Raw genomic sequence first — 18,760 nt, 5'->3', positions numbered from 1 at the left:
ATATTCTTCGATAATATTAACCAAAACTAATAAATAAAATTTATTTATATCGTATTATATCTAATCAACATTAATGGTGAAGTTTGTTGAATAAATGCTGTAATCAAGGACAAAACATACTCGTGCCTGTACAGTTTTAAGAGTCATGCGCACCTTCTGCTATACTCAATTTGTATAGGCTTGTGTAATGCAACATGAAAGCAATTTATGTACACATTGCGACTGTTGTCTATTTGAGTCAGATCAACAGTTTCTTCCTGCTTGATTTCTTTTTTTATTCATTAGGGCCGATTTTTTATATTTATACTGCGTGGTCATTGACAATGACGTGATAATAATTTTCTACATAAAAAAACAAAAATAAATAGAACTGCAAATAAGTCAACTACTTTTCTTAAAACGACAGAAAACATACATAATTGTATTTATGATAGATCAAACTGACTTGACCTACATTTATGAAAGAATCAGTGGTCTATGGATATGTGGAATAAATATTTTCATGCAGTATTCGCACACGTTGACAAACACGCAGTTGCATAGCTTTATATAAATATATGATTTTGATAAAGTTTATATTTGCAATTTGAAAAAATGTCTTAGGAAATAGTATTTGACTAGAATATTGTGTAATATAACGTTATGAAACTCGAAACATACAATCGGGGACATTAATTCAAGTAAGTTTCTAAGATTCGAGATTTATTACCAACCTTAAGTTTGGTAAATTAAAAAAAAAAAACATTGATAAAATGTCACTAATCATAAAATTAGCGGATTAAAAAGAAAGAATTATTAAAAAATTCAAAAGTGAATAAACAAAAAGCTTGAGCATCTAAAATAACGTCATATTAATAATTAGTTTATTGAAAATTATTATCTTTAAAATTTGTATATCAATAAATATTGATACTTTGAAACTTTACCGCTTGAATTCAGTCGATAATGATTTAAGTAAAAATTAAAATTTGCTGTTTCTGAACTTATAAATTTGTAAAATTAGCCGATTCTAAACCTGGCGATTTATCAAATTAGTCTATTCGAAGCCTGACTATTATAATGTCAATGTAATTGAATGCAATTGTAAATGTAAATGTAAATGAATAACTAAAATTTGTTTTTTTTTTTAAATTTTTGATTTAAATTGTATGAATGTAATTATAAATTAATAATGATATATATACGTCAGTTCTATTCAGATTAGAAAAAAATTAACTTGCTTTAAGAAGTATAATTTTAAACGGATTTAATATTTTTTAACAAATTCTTCTTGACTTAAGCTAAAAAATTTTACTTATCTTAAAAAATAATTTCAAGTTTAATCATTTTTATGTCCAATGAAAGATAATGAAGTAATTTAATTATTTTTATGGTTTATGATTCCATTTCTTACATATTCTTATATTAAAATCATGAGATATATGTATATATATATATACTCGCATTGAGGTGCTTCTAACATTTGTAAAGTAATTTTCTAAACTATTACCTTTTTTTGTCTTAGTTAAAATAGATTTAAGACAAAAAAAGTCATAATCAACTTTAAATTTTTGTTTTTAAATATATGAATAAATAAACGTAATTATTTAAGTATAAATCTAATACATTAAATCATGTAGTGTAATTAAATTATTATAATTTTATCATAATTTACGCTGCAATATGGACATTTCTTGTTTTTAATGAAGTAATAGTTGGCTATCCACCATATCACGCAGCCAATGCAATGCTGACAATTATCAACTGTTACACCTGCTTTACTAAAAAGCAATATTAGCATTCTTGGTCGTTCTATATTTAAGGTAATAGTTTAAAAAATTACTCTACAAATGTTAGAAGCATCTTAATGTAAATATATATATATACATGTATATATATATATATATATATATATATACATATAGATCTCATAATTTTAATATAAGAATATATGAGAAATGGAACCTTAAACCATAAAAATAATTGAAGAAGTTCATTGTCCCGACTAGAAATTGTCCCAATACATATATTGGGTTCCGATTGGAAATCGCTGTGGCATACCCAGTAGGTCTATCCCAATCCGAATCCGATCGGGAACTTGTTGGGATATCTCAATGCAAAAATTAGCTACCCAACATCAGCTTTTTCTGAGTGGGACCTAATTGGAAACCTATTGGGATAGCCCAATGCAAAAACAAAGAACTTTCATTGGTTTTGCCACATCGGGATCCAATCGGGAATTTATTGGAAAAGCCCAATGCAAAAATTATTATTATTTTAATAACTTTTATGATTCATATAAAATATGAAATGCTCAAAATTTGTTATAGAAAAATTTTTTTTTCGAAAATTTAATAATAAAACAAATTAGTTCTTTACGCTCATACTCAATATTTATATTAAAATTACGTTTTTATTTATCCTAATTGTTTATAAACAATTTCATTTTATCAAATTCATTGAAATTTCTGAATCAAATTATTTTTCACTTTTGAAGAGGATATTCTGTTTTGTGTTCCTCCCTCCTCTCTTTTCTTTTTTTTCTAGTACAATTTTGATTAAATTAATTTTTTCTTGATTTACTTGAAGTACCCAGAGGTTTTAATTTAGTAATCCATTTGACCGTAAATTTTTTTAATTCTTCTTGATTAATATACTATTTACACTCACGCGATATCGCATACGTGAGTCAGCGCAGTGGATAGCGTCAAAGACTTTGGATCTGAAGGATGCAGGTTCAAGCCCAACAGTCATCGGGATTTTTTCATCAATTAAAATCATGTTTAATGCCTTTAAGTAACGTTTCTAATACAATAGATTACATTTCGGATCTAATTAAAATTATTTTATTTTTTTTTTTCGAAATTTAATATTTTTTTTTATAGGGATCGTACGTTTGGGAATACGTAGGTCTTACCCAATTGGAAACCTATAGGGATGGCCCGATCAGGACCCAAGTACGTTTCTGCGTTACATCTCAATGTAGGGTCCCCATTGGGCAACCCAATTGGTTCCCAAGTGGGTGCACCTAAAAATTTCTAGTCGGGTATCTTTCGTTGGACATAAAAATGATTGAACTTGAAATTATTTTTTAAGTTAAGTAAAAATTACTTTGCTCTAGTAACATGGTGAAATTTTTTAGCTCAAGTCAAGAAGAGGAATTTGTTTAAAAATATTAAATCTGTTTAAAATTATACTTCTTAAAGCAAGTTAATTTTTTTCTAATCTGAATAGAACTGACGTATATATATCATTATTAATTTATAATTACATTCATACAATTTAAATCAAAAATTTAAAAAAAAAAACAAATTTTAGTTATTCATTTACATTTACATTTACAATTGCATTCAATTACATTAACATTATAATAGTCAGGCTTCGAATAGACTAATTTGATAAATCGCCAGGTTTACAATCGGCTAATTTTACAAATTTATAAGTTCAGAAACAGCAAATTTTAATTTTTACTTAAATCATTATTGACTGAATTCAAGCGGTAAAGTTTCAAAGTATCAATATTTATTGATATACAAATTTTAAAGATAATAATTTTCAATAAACTAATTATTAATATGACATTATTTTACATGCTTAAATTTTTCATTTATTTACTTTTGAATTTGAAATATTTTTAATAATTTTTTTTCTTTAATCCGCTAATTTTATGATTAGTGACATTTTATTAATGCTTTTTTTTAAATGGCTGATGTTAAAAATTAATGTATTTTTAGATTTTTTTATTTACAGTTAGCTGTCATTTTTTTTAACCATATTTTCCTATAAATTTAATTCACTTTAGATATATTTACGTTTCTCATATTTTTATGATATCGTTTTTTACGTTTAGCTTATTTTTAAAACGGTAAAATTTTAGGTTTTAAAATTTTAGAGTTTAGAAAGCGCCAAATTTAAGGTTGGTAACAAATCTCGAATTTTAGAATCCTACTCGAATAATGCCCCCGATTGTATATATTAGACTGCTTCAAATTAGGGGTCTGTTTTTATTTTTTTTTTAACATTGAAAAATCGAAAGGGTATCTTAAAATATGCTGACAGTTAAAATTTGAGCTCTTAATATTGATATTCAGAGGTGGCTATTGATAATTTTCGATTTTTTATTTAGTAACATGGTAAAAAATACATAACTTCCGAAAAAAATCAAGATACAAAAAACCTCTTCTCAAACATTTTGTAGCAAATTTACTGATCTACAAAAAAGGTTTTTTATGATTTTCGTATAAATTCAACCATTCACGAGATATCCGACGTCAAAGTTTGATACACTGTGAAAAATTTCCATTAAATTTTACTATGAGTGCATTGTAACCCCGGACCATAAGAAAACTGATACGAAATTTACAAGTTTCCCATAGCAAACGTATGCGCATAGGTCCCAATTGTGTCATCTGCGCATACCGCAGATTACTATGGGATACTTGTAAATTTTGTACCAGTTTTCTTATGGTCCGGTGTTACAATACGCCCATAGTAAAATTTGTTGGAACTTTTTCACAGTGTAGAATTCAAAGAACTTGTTTTTGCTCATTCTGAATTTTATATCATGTCAACTAATGAGAATTCAGAAATTTTCAATTTCGTTTTTTTATAGGAAATTGAATGCTCTACAAAAAAAGTCTCTTATCATTTTTTTATAAATCCATCTGTTCAAAAGTTATTGGAGCTTGAAGTCAAGTTCGAGTACATTTCGAGACCTTTTTACTCTTCCAGTGAAACTATTGGACTAATCATAAAATACCATTGAATCCTTTTTGTAGGCAATTTTATTTCCTACCGATTATCTCTGATAAATTTTTTTTGAATTCGGCATTCTCTTCTAGTTATTTCCATTTTAATGTCGAGCTCTTAAAATCGATCAGAACACTTTTTTTAGGAGCTTGGCATTAAAATGGAAATAACTAGAAGAGAATGCAGAATTTAAAAAAAATTTTCAGAGGTAATTTGTAAGAAATAAAATCACCTACAAAAAAGATTCTATGACATTTTATGATTAGTCCAATAGTTTCACTGGAAAAGTAAAAAGATCTCCAACTTTACTTCGAGCTCTAATAACTTTAGAACAGACGGATTTATTAAAAAATGATCAGAGACTTTTTTTGTAGAGCATTCAATTTCCTATAAAAAAACTATATCGAAAATTTCTGAATTCTCATTAGTTGATATGGTATAAAATTTAGAACGAGCAAAAACGAGTTCTTTGAATTTTATTAAACTTATCGGATATCTTGTGAATGTTTGAATTTATGCAAAATCATAGAAGACCTTTTTTCTTTATCAGTACATTTGCTACAAAGTGTTTGAGAAGAGGTTTTTTGTATCTTGATTTTTTCGGAAGTTATGTATTTTTTATCATGTTACTAAATGAAAAATCGAAAATTATCAATAGCCACCTCTAAATATCAATATTAAGAGCTTAAATTTTAACTGTCACCATATTTTAAGATACCCTTTCGATTTTTCAATGTTCATCAAAAAAATAAAAGTAGTCCCCTAATTTGAAACAGTCTAGTATATATATATATATATATATATATATATATATACTGCAATTGGGCCAAGATATTTAAACTTATCGTTTTTATTATTCTCGAAATGATGTACTTCCGCATTCAGATATATAGTTTAAATTTGAATTTGAGAGCTAATAAAATACTATAAATCGTCGTCCTGATATATTTCTCACTTCATTTGTAACATCATTAGAAAAATTTTTCTTTCTTTTTAATAATTATTTGCTAATGCACAGTGTAAAAAGTTGTATCAATTTTAACACAAATCATATGTCCAAAACGGTTCACTCAATTTTTTGTGTTAATTTAACACATACTTGTGTAAAATAATAATACAGGTTTAAAACTTGTTGAGATCAGATAACATATTTAACTTTAGTTAAATTTATACTTGATGGTGTCAAATCATTGACAAAATATTAAACCATTTAATTTTTATACACAAGAACATAATATTTTCAACTGTGCTCTCTTAATCTGAATCAGTTAATATTTACTGATTATCAATGAATATTGACCGATGTAAACAGTCCCAAGTATATTATTGCAAATCAGTAAATGTCACTGATTCAATTAGTAAAAATCAATTTACTATTAGAATCAGTAAAATGTTACAGATTCAATCAGTAAAAATCGCTTCACTATTCTGATCACTAAAATTATTACTGAATAAAATAGTGATCGTAACAGATGTAATTAGTCATAACTACTGATTCAATTTTTGATGCGGAAAAAAATCAGTATTTATTGATTAATGCACTTAAAAAAATACAAAAATTCATATCATGATCATATATAAAGCCGTTGATGAAAATAGAATCAACACATATACAAGTTTTTCGATTAAATACGTTCTCCATTCTGTAACCAAGTGGTATTTCTTCACCCCCTACATATTCACTGCATTCTTTTGATACATCGATTTGTTGACTTAAATTCTTCAATCCATCAAATGGGTTTTGAAAGTCAAATTTATTTAATAAGTCTTCCATTTCAATATCATCAAGTAATTGTCTGTTAAATTATAGTAATTTTCCATTAAAAATGATCATAAAAATTTATCTGAAAACAATAATGATATTTATTTATAAACATAAAATAATTAATAAGACAATTTCAGGTTATGCATTACCTAGCATTTAAATCAACTGCATACACAAAAACATTTCAGAATTATTCTACTCATATTCAATTGAGAAAAATAAATAAGTTTCATTATAGTATATAAATTATAAATTAACTTTTGTTTGTTATAATATTTTTAACTTACAGTGGTAATAGTGTAATATAAATAATAATCTTTGATTGTAACTAGCAAACAACTTCTGTGTAACAAATAAGCTCCCAAGTATAAATGGCGCTCTTACTGCCATGAAGCTAAATTCACTGATTAGTCAGTAAATTGATTCAAAGCTATTGATCTTTCAGTAAATTTTGTAACTACTGGAAAAATCAATAACATTTTTACTGATTCAGTTTAAGAGAGTGTGTGCTTTCATTATGCTTGCTTGAATAGTAATACTAATTGCAGTATTCCGAGAAAAAATGTTTATATATAATCATATATAATTATATATAACTATATATGATCATATATAATTATATATAATCTTATATATAATTATATAGAATTATATATAATTATATATGATTATAGATGATCATATATAATACAATATTTAAACGGAGAGTGTCATATGTAGCTCCATATATGATTATATATGATTATATATAATACTAATCCGAGAAAATTTTCTTATGCTTAATCATATATAATTATATATAATCTTATATATATACCCATATATAATTGTATACAATCATTAGGGTGTTTCAAAAAAAAAAAGAATTTTTTTTTTTTCATGGTATTTAAAAATTGAAAGTACCCAGCTTTTTAATTGGTTGAATTTCATCTAATTTTGTGAAATTATTTAATGTTTCCCAAAATTTTATATAAGTTCTTTTAAATTTCACATCACAACAGAAAATTAAAAAATTTGAAGAAACTTAATAAAATTTTATATAATTATCATCGAGTCCGACAAAGATTGTTTTTATAAAATTTCATATAAGTTCATGGAGTTTTTTTTAATTTTGTAAAAATCCATCACGAAAACTTATGAACTCTGTCTTTACCGGCATTTCACTCTAAATACATCAATTAAGCACATGGCTTGAACTCTCGTGATGTGGACCAGTGATCAACGTTCAGGACTACCAGCCAAGAGGAGCCGTGTTCGAACCCAACAGACGTCCAGGATTTTTTTCATCATTAACTGCTATCAATTCTTGTTTCTGAATTTGTAATGCGTTCGTGCGGTAATAACCAAATCAAAAATTCGGTATTTAATTTTTTTTTTTTTTTTTTTTTTTTTTTTTTCAAAAATATATTTTAATTATATATAACTCGATTATATATAATCATATGAAAACTGCCCAGATATAATTATATATAGTTATATATAATTTTATATGATTATATTTAAAAATTTTTTCTCGGGTATATTAAAAAAATGAATCAGTGATTTTAAATGAAAGTCAGAAAAGAAATATGTTAACAATTCTTTTAACCACTTGTTATATATATATATATATATATATATATATATATATATATATATATATATATATATATATATATATATATATATATATATAAATATTGTGCTATTAGCTTATCCAACTTTTCATGCGAGCTTGTTTCGTTGGCCTGCATAACAAATACAAAAAACAAAAATTTTCTTAATACTAGAAAAAATCTTTTGGCGGAATAAACTTTTTCTTACCTCAAGAATATTCTTTCTCGCCCCAAGAAAATTTTTGTTTTCAATAAATAATTAAAAAAATATTCATATAGGGGTGAGTAAACATATTTTGCGTCAAGGAATTCTTTTATTCTGAATACGGGTAATTGTAGGTTCCAATTGATTCAACTCTACCTCAAAGTCTCTTCCTTCCTGTTTTGTGCATGAGTCGTTAAAAGTGAAATCCAGCAGCCACTAATGAAGCAAACTAAATCAATTTTTTTCCTATAAATTTAAAAAGAAGTATTATGTTTATTATGTTTCATTAACTTCGTTACTCAAGTGAAAGTGTTTAGAGAGAAGGGAATAACAGAAAAGAATGTGCGAGCCTCACGCAAGCTTGGTATTATTCGTTTCAACCTAAGAGAAAGGATTCTAATGCTTTAATGCAAGATTCAGTATGAACAATCTCATGTCTTTCATAAAATTATCTTAAACTATAATTTTTGCATTACATGCAATCTTATCTACATCTACACGGAAAGGAAATTCTACTAAAATTTACGATGTTAATATCGTAATCATGGACTATACTCTCATTAGCATCAATTTTCAAATGTCTTATTTTAAAATTTACTATGTAGGTTATATTTATTACTATTTAACATCGTAATTTTAGCAAAGACTTCTTGGATTAAAAATTATTTCGAAAATGATAATGTTAACATCATAAAGAAAAAATTAAATTATAACTGCAATTCAAAAACTATATTTATTCCTATATTTATCTTTCTATTTACTTTTGAATAAAATAAATATTACAGTGATGCCTCTGTTATAAGACGATGGAAGTTGTATAAATTACGATGTTGCATCGTAATTTTTAAAAATTTGGAAATTCCAAAAGTGCACGACTCATAATACTCATTTATTATGAAATAATAAAATAATAATAGAAAAATGGTGGAGAGCACGAATAAATTAAAAATATGTACAATTTTTAGGTAGATTTTTTTTCAAAATCTAACTATTGCATATGTTCTCATAGTCGATTTTACAAGGAATTTCGTCATAAACTATTATAATTAGTTGAGTAGAGTTCAAAAATACCATTCGTTGAAAAATTTATATATGCATGTATATTTATACATACATATATATATATATATATATATATATATATATATATATATATATATATATATATATATTTATTTATTTATGTAATAGAACCGACTTTTGAGGACACGATTGCGTCTACAATTCTTATCCGATCTTAATGAAACTTTCTACACTTATTTGATGTGTAATTACCGCGGTTAAGTTTGAAGATAGGCTGAATCGGTCGAGTAGTTTAGAAGTTATGGCTGTTTGAAATTTAACGATTTTTCGAAAAAATTAATTTTTAATCACTTTTAAAGTCTATATAATTTTAAAACTAAAACTCATAGATTATTTCTCTAAAAAGTATTTCAAAGCTTGACTAATAAGCTTTAATTTATGACCATATACTTTATATTTAGTCCATTTCTTCCAATAATTTGATAGCCTTGAAAATTTTAATAGAATAAAAAAATGTTGAAAATATGGTATTCATTCCACATAACTTATGTTTGTCCCATTAAAATCCAGTTTCATAAGTTGTATTTTATTGTGCATAAAATAACCTGTAAATTTCACAGCTATTTTATATTTTAAAAGTATTTCTTTTATTATTTATGATGTGTCAAATGTACCTCCATCCCAATGATTATCACTGGTCTTGTCATTACGATAGCGCCCCCAGTTCTTATCGGATCCTGATGAAATTTTTTATACTTATTCTATAGGCGATTACCTTGATCAGGTTCGGAGATGGGCTAAATCGTTTGAATAGTTTTGAAATTACGGCTGTTTGAAATTTCCATGATTTTTCGTAAGAATCAGTTTTTAATCACTATTAAAGCTTATATAACTTCAAAACTAATATTCATAGACAATTTCCGTTAAATGTATTTGAAAGCTTGTCTAATAATCTATAATTTATGACCTTAAGCTTCATGTTTTGACTATTTCTTCCAATAATTTGATAGCCTTGAAATTTTTAATGGAATAAAAAAATGTTGGAAATATCGTTTTCATACTACCTAACTTATGCATTTCCCATTATAATACAATTTTGTCACGCGTATTTTATTGTGAACAAAATAACCTGTAAATTTCACAACTATTTTATATTTTAAAATTATTTCTCTTATTATTTACGATGCTTCAAGCGTACCTGTACGTCCTACAATTATAACTGGTCTTGCCATTGTAACAGCAATTACAATTGTGATCTAATACTAATTAAATTTTCAATACTTTATTTATGTGAAGGTTAGTTTGGTAAATTACCTATATAATGTTCTGTCAAATCAACTATCTGAAGTTCTCTATCGAAAATAATCGTTGTCCTTTTTTACCCTCACTTTTAGAAAACGAATTTAATTTCATGTCATGACTATACACAAACATATATCTCAAGATATGTATGTATAAAACTATTTTTTGATATCGATGAATTAAAAAATCTCCCTTCCATTTCGGCTGCCAAATGGCCTTTTTTTTTTTTTTTTTCATTAATTTTTTTTTTTTATTTATTTTTTATTTTTTATTATATTAGTATTTTTTTTATAATTCTAAAAGAACTTACTCAAAATATCTCGATTAATAACAAAAAAAAAAAAAAATATGTAAGGTACTCGCGGGTAATAAGGCCTAAGTGACAGAAATGATATTTAAAATAACCGCCTCCGCTAAAGGCTACTCTAGAAGAAGGGTCTTACATAGAGATGTTACTACAAATTTATTGAGTCCTGATACCACGTTCCCTGTCTTCTATATTTCATCATACGTCATATGCTGTCATAGCGCAGAAGAAATTATAAAAAACAATCTAGTCTTCTGACTCTTAAAACGTATTGTGGCTAAATTTAAGTGATGATTCATCTCTAATGCCAATTTTATTAAGTATAGTTAAACTATTCTAGTTTGTTTAACCTGTAGGCTTTATTACCTGTAAGTTTTTGTAAAAGTATAATTTTTTGTTTGTGTACGGTAAAAATTACCATGACTCCATTACATTTTGTGGTTAATGTATTGAAGTAAAGATTAATGATATATTTCGATACTTAAATACAATATTTTCGATTCTATTCAAAATCTCCCATAGCTAGGCCTTATTACCCGCCAGTACCTTAAATAAAAGAAAAATTGAATTGAAAAAATTCAGGTTTACCAATTAGCAATAATACAAAAAAAATAATACGCTGCACTAGGACGGTAATGTGCAAGCGCCCCTGGTGAAATAAATGTACGTATAATGTATAGATACATCACCGTCCATGTTAATTTTACATAGATATATATCTGTATAGTTATACAGCCTTTTGTATTCTTTTATTAATTGTAATAAACGACACAGAGTTACCTAGCCATTCGCAATAGGAGACCTACAAATCTTTCAAAGAATTAAAAAAAAAAAATTTGATTCAATTACTGGATTTTCTCGCAATTTACAATGTATACGGGTTTCAGACTTGGACAGGAAATTTTTCTAAACTATTTTGATGTTTTTTCCATTTTTATTAAACTAAATCAATTTTTGAAAAGTATGGAATTAATCTCCATTAAATTATCTTCAAAATAGTATGCAACATATCTTAATTCCGTAAACTAACAAAGGTATAATAATTGAAATAGATGCCAAAGTGAGGCGAAAAAATTTTTTTGATCGTAAAGCATACTCTGATGCTTCGCATTATAAGTCGTGCAATAGTAACTGCATCCTCCGTAAGAGGCGCTCTCGTGACTTATGACTGTTTATTCAAATCGTTTATTTAGATCTTAAAACTACCATAGACGTGTAAGCCCTTCTGTGGCCGAGTGGTCCAAGACGTCGAACACTTCGCACTTGAAAGGACTTGGGTTCGAATCCAACTCCCAGACGATTATTATTTTATTCTTTTATTTAAAATTTCTCTTCAAATTTTACTATGTACACATCGTAATTTCTATTAAAGAGCTTAAGACTTTGTATTATTTGTCTGAAGTATTATTTCTTAAATGAAATTCCCATTTCTACATCGTAAAAATTATAATTTTAAAGGTGTGGTCCGCCACTACAATAATCAATAAGAACAATTACGATGTTAACATCATAAATTTTAGTGGAATTTTCTTTCCGTGTAGGCCTATATTCATAGTTATATGACGATAGCTTAGCTTTCGCTTTTTATGTTGTGCGTATACATAGTATTAATATTCCTGAGCCATAGCTCAGCAATTTTAATGCTTGGAAAAAATTTATATTAGTAATTACTTAAAAAAATGAACTTAATTTGGGAGTAGGCGTCACTTTTTATTCGAAAAGTATATTAAAATGAAAAGTGTTATAAATTGTGGAAGTTAATCATATTATAAATCATTTGAAACTGCCGTAAAAATGGTCAGTATATCTTTCAAAGACCTGAAAGTGTCGACATCTGGTGAAAAATTTATTTTCGAAAATCAGATTAAAAAGAATAATTTGTTGTTGTTATGAAAATTCTTACTTTTTATAGCAGAAAATTGACATATTTGTGAGCGACAAGTCTGTTAACAAAAGAATTGTGGATATCTAGGCTAAAACCACATTTCAGATTTCGACTCGGAAGGTTCTCGCATATACTTTCATTGAAAATCGTTCAAGCGATACTAATAAAAAAATTATGATACTGAAGTTAGTCGATCTCTAATAATTTTTGGATTTTTTTAAAAACAATAAATTACACGAAGAAAAAAAATTAAAGAATTTTTACTAAATTTGAAAAAAAAATAAAAATTATAATCCGAGAAAGTAATCTCAAAATGTCAAAAAAAAAAAAAATAACAATTTTTACACAATTTAAAGTAAAAATTACAAAATATTATTTAGAATAATAATTTCTGTTGATTATAAAAATTGGTCCAAAAACGAGTGTCACCATAAAAATTACTGCATTCAAAATAAAATTTACTAGTCATGAAATGAAAATTATAGTGTACCAATAATTTTTACTATTGTACTTAGTAAATATTATCTAACGCGATTTGTGAAAGATGTATTCTGGTGAGTAATTTTTACAATCCAGATTGTAATTTTTACAATCCAGATAGTAATTTCGTCCCTACTCCTAAAATAATAGTCATGCGCGTCGAGAGACGAACCTACCTACTGACGAACAGGACACACACGACACACATACATATTTATAGGTTGAATGGTAAATCACTTTCACGACACGCATATACACACAATACTCACACACATTCGTATACAAACGCGGAATAATTCATAATCAAAGCTTGAAAATAAAATTATTTGCCTGACGTTGGGATCGAACCCGGTCCTCACGGTTTCTTTACACCCTGACCGATTACGTTGACAGCTCAGCCACGATGACGATTAGAAATTCTGAATTTATAGCAAGTATATGGGTTAGGATACAACTTCAATGGCATCATATACCCTGAACCAAAAATTACAATCTCACATAGGAATTTTATCTCATCGAAGTACACTGAAAAAAAGAAATATTTATCCCGAATAAATCATTTTATTTCGGACTTTTTTAAAAATATTTCTTAACGACAAATAAATATATTTGGTACAACTAAATATGACAGTCGATTCAAATAATTTTATAATTTGATGGAAATATATAATTTATTTTTGTGATGAGTAATTGATATATTTGAAGTAAAGATTTTTAATTTGTGACAAATAACCTAAAATTTGGCGATGCTATACATATATTTGAAGCTCTTATTTATTTATAGCAATTGGATCATTTCTTTACTACAAATAAATCACTTATTTCACGCAATTAAACTCCTCAAATACATTATATCTTTTTCAAAATTGAATATTTATTTAGCCATATCCAAATATACGATATCTTTGGCTCAAATAAATTTTTTTTTCAGTGTAGCAATTTGTCTTACCGACATTCTAAAATGTACACTACCTACGTAGAGTTGGAAATTTAATATGGTCGACTACCTATTGCGGTCTTGAAAATACTCTGGAAACACTCTGGAAATATTCTGGTAACACGATGAAACCATACGGACTCTGGAGTATTTCCAGAACGGTTTTGTGCCCTTTTTTGAGAGCGTACTCAGACTATTTCCAGAGTAAATACAGAGTAAATCCAAAGTGTTTCCAGAAAGTATCCAGATCGGGATCAGCGTGAAACTAGAGTGAATGCATACTCAAACCATAGGGTATTCAGAGTAAATGAATATTGAAAAAAAAAAAAAATTTACCGAAATTTATTATTTTTAGAGTATTCAAGAGCATTTATTGAATACAAAAATCACTTATTTCTATTACCTGAAACGTTTTTGTGTTTCTGGATTGTAAAAATAAATTATTCAAGGAAACAAAAATATTAGACATTGTTGTCACAGTGTAATATAGCATCTACTATATGGCCACCAAAACAGGCACTTGTCACTCTGTCAAATCACAGAGGAGTACCCGTGCCAGAATCGTTTTCAAATATGGAATATAACAATACTGAAAAATATATCTAACTACGGGCAGCACAAGAGGTTGGGTGCGATCTAGTGGCTAGCACTGAACTACTTCCGCTGCTGCCTAGCACCGGTGACTTTCTCCTCCTAGTCTAGTCAACAAGTGCCTTTTTGACGAAAACCTGTGTAACCTCACCAAAAATTATGGCTTTGGTCTCATTCGATTCGAAATGGCATCTAGAAAAAATCGTAAACTGGAAAATTGAGGCTCGCAAAAATTGTAAAAGTTATAAACAATTTAGTAAAAAAAAAGAAGAGGTTTGGTTTTTTGCAACTATTTTGAAAACTATTTGAGATATCCAAAATTTGAAACAAGATCCGTAAAGAGTAAAAAATTTTCTAAAATAATTCCTACATCCCCGAACTTTGCTGGCAATATTTATAATTTTATATAACCGATGGGTCTGGCTGGGCTAGCTTTTGTCCTGGCCACGGTTACTTATAGTTAACTTAATTATTTTATTTCGTGAGCTTGGGGGGGGGGGGAGGAGCTCGCCTCGTTTCCCTGAAATCGGCGCTTATAAATTATAAAAGGAAAAGAATGCCTGGTGGTTTATTCAGTAAAGATTTTATTTTATTTTCAAGGAATGTATTTTATTTAATCAAATTTTCCTCACTTTGTTACATATGAAAATTCCCCAATTTTATTTTATTGAATTATTATTACATGAATGAATTAATATAAATCAAATTTTGTATATAAGTTTTAATATTTTAATTTACGCGGGAGGAGACCAAGTACAATTTAAATTTGGGGAAGACGGAATCCCACTTACGCTGTAACTTACTGCATGCTCCATCCTTGTAAGTGTAGGTGAAAATGACCCTCAGCAGGAGTAGCAGCAACGATGTAGGCCCAATCTTCGGTGATAGAAAATTGCAGGAAACGAACAGCAACGATATAGCAACACTCACAGATTTTATCGGCAAAATTTAATTTTCACTTTAACTTTACTAAATGATCGCATGTAGAATTTTTACTCGAAATATATTTATGTGGCTCATTCAACCGTTCTTCAAATAAATATTTTATAAAATAATTACTGAGGCTATTAATATCGAACGACCAAACTCAAAGATATAAAATAAATTAAACAAAACTGATCACTGGACTCAATGACTAGATATGACTAGACTTATCGTTAGGCCGGTTCATATAAATTGTATTGAGCTCTGGGTGTAGAGTACGAACCTCACTAAGCGTCATCAGTCCACTACCCTACTGGTCCACTCTGGGTGGTAGCTAGAGCCTAAGCCCTCGAGTATATAGTTAATGTAAAATTGTTCTAGTAGATGGCCGTAAGATCAATTGGACTTGCGCTCGATTTTCAAGTCGAAAATCAAAAACGCACTGTCACATTTATAGTTTCAGATCCAGTATTAGAAAAATATACCCTCATCTGTTAATTAGATGAAACAATTTTTTATAGGCTGATCTTACTATTATGAATTGATAAAAACAACCTCTGCCACCATAAGTTTGCTGCAATTAATAATAATTAATTAATTAACAACTAATTTATTTATGATTTTTACCTTCTCATGTTAATTACATGTAGCAAGCTAACACCGTCAATATTTTATATTATGTATCTTACTATAGTACGCACCCATCACTATAATTGCTATACTTACCTGCAGCCAGGTGAGAAAAGGTAGATAAATGTAGTTTATTTCTCTCACATATCAATTAAAAAATCCAAGTGCAGTAATAAACGGCGTCGAATTCTAAATATAATACTATTCGGCTATTGTATAAAAAGCTGATGCAGCCAAAGATAAATAATAAAAATAAAAATTTATGGTGGCTATGGGAGCTCATTGCGAAGAGAGAGACAGAATATTACTGGGTCCTTCAACGAACAAAGACAGCGTAAAATTTATGCGCACGCATCACAGGCTCATTTAAACGTACTAGAATAGAGAGAAAGAATGAGAATTGGAATATAAGAAAGATAAAGACAGAAAGATACCTCTAAATTTTTACGAAATTTTTTGAATTTACGGAATAGTATGCAACATTAAAAAAATATACTTTTGAGAAAAGTTACAGCAATAGTTTACACTTACCGTGAAGTTTTCTTGATGCTTCATTTATTAAATTTTTTTAGAAAGTTCCTTAGTTATATTATAAGTATTTTCTTTTTTAGTTTTATAAATATAGCAATATTTTCACCAATCAGTTTTTCACAATGCCAATAGAATTTTTTGGTTATGTTTTAACATGTGGTATTACGAAGCAAGCTTCGGAATTTACTGTGTTTACGACTACATGCAGTTTACTTTGGGACGCAAGCGCAACTACGCTGATGTATCCTTGTCTCTTGCACGAAAAATCAGGTTGTCTGTCTCTTTTATCAGAATATATTTTTCTCAAATTTTCGAAATTGAACTTTTTCTTAAAGAGGCTGCAGATGATTTCAAGGTAACTGCCACATCTAAATACATTCAATTTTTTTTTAATTTTCAAATCATGCTCGTATTTTTTGAATTGACATGTGAGGGAAATAAACTACATTTATCTACCTTTTCTTACCTGGCTGCAGGTAAGTATAGCAATTATAGTGATGGGTGCGTACTATAGTAAGATATATAATATAAACTATTGACGGTGTTAGCTTACTACATGTAATTAATATGAGAAGGTAAAAATTATAAATAAATTAGTTGTTAATTAATTAATTATTATTAATTGCAGCAAACTTATGGTGGCAGAGGTTGTTTTTATCAATTCATAATACACTGAGAAAAAAAAGTACTATTTTCGAAACAATAATTTCTTGGTTCAAGAAATCCGTTCAAAATATTTATTTTATTATTATTAATTATCAATTTCTTGAGAAAAGAGCATCAAATTTATTTTTGTTATTATATGAATTTGATATTATATTATGAGTAAACAAAAGAATAGCATTACTTAAATTAAATAAAAATTATTTCCTTCAATTCTACGAATTCTTAAGACAAAATTATATATCCTTGAAAATTATCAAGAATATATGTTCTTGTATCAAGTAAATGTTCTTAACAAAAGTATTTTTTTTTCTCAGTGTAGTAAGATCAGCCTATAAAAAATTGTTTCATCTAATTAACAGATGAGGGTATATTTTTCTAATACCGGATCTTAGACTAACAGTGGTTATTTAATGCAAGTTCTTATTACTACTCACTGTAGTAAATGGTACTACAGATTGTGTACCAAAGTATACTAGTAACTGTTACTAAACTTGTAGTTATCCTATATATTACTAGTCAGTGTAGTAGATGGAACTCCATTTATAGTAAATTGAACTACAAATTTTTTTACGTGTAGCTCTAAATAAATTTTGATAAAACTATTTTGAAACTAGAGATTTCAGGTTTTTCAATGCTTTTTTTCAAATCTCGATAAGATTCTTATTAACAATTTTACAGCTTTGCAAAAATCACTTAAGAAATTCTATAATTTTTCTGTTCCTTCGATTTTTGCATGAATGTATTTAAATTACACTTAAAATGAATGAAATGTATACAAAAATCGAAGAAAAGTTAGCTATTAAAAAAAACTTTTCATATATATCTTAGACATATTTTTTATTTTTTTAATGAATTTTTTCCTATTTTCGAATTTTTTTGAATACGTTGATTCAAAACGATTCATTTTCATGTGCACTTAAAAAACGATGTCGATTAAGTCGATTCAAAAGTATTTAAAACAATTAAAAAATTTTTTTCTTTGAATTTTTTTAAATCGATTTGAATTGTTTCTTTTAATCAGAGGTAACATCAATATTAATAGTGGAATTTGATTAGTGAAATAGTGAAATTCACAAATTAAGAAGTGCATAACAGCTTCACTTGTGGAAGTTATGAAAATATCGCTAGATCATTAGTGAAAATTGTGAATTTGCTAGTGGAAACTATAGATCTAAATTTATTAGTGAAAAT

General features: G+C 27.4%; 1 protein-coding gene across 1 annotated transcript in view; it reads left to right on the top strand.

Moving 5' to 3' along the window:
- LOC103571675 (atos homolog protein A) overlaps window positions 1–18,760 on the top strand; it is a 79,599-nt gene that overhangs the window by 469 nt on the left and 60,370 nt on the right. The gene's annotated exons all lie outside the window — the stretch shown is intronic.

Source organism: Microplitis demolitor, chromosome 4, assembly GCF_026212275.2.
Source record: "Microplitis demolitor isolate Queensland-Clemson2020A chromosome 4, iyMicDemo2.1a, whole genome shotgun sequence".
Taxonomy (NCBI): domain Eukaryota; kingdom Metazoa; phylum Arthropoda; class Insecta; order Hymenoptera; family Braconidae; genus Microplitis; species Microplitis demolitor.
The sequence above is the reverse complement of the archived record's forward strand: the minus strand, read 5'-3'. Positions and strand labels throughout refer to the sequence as shown.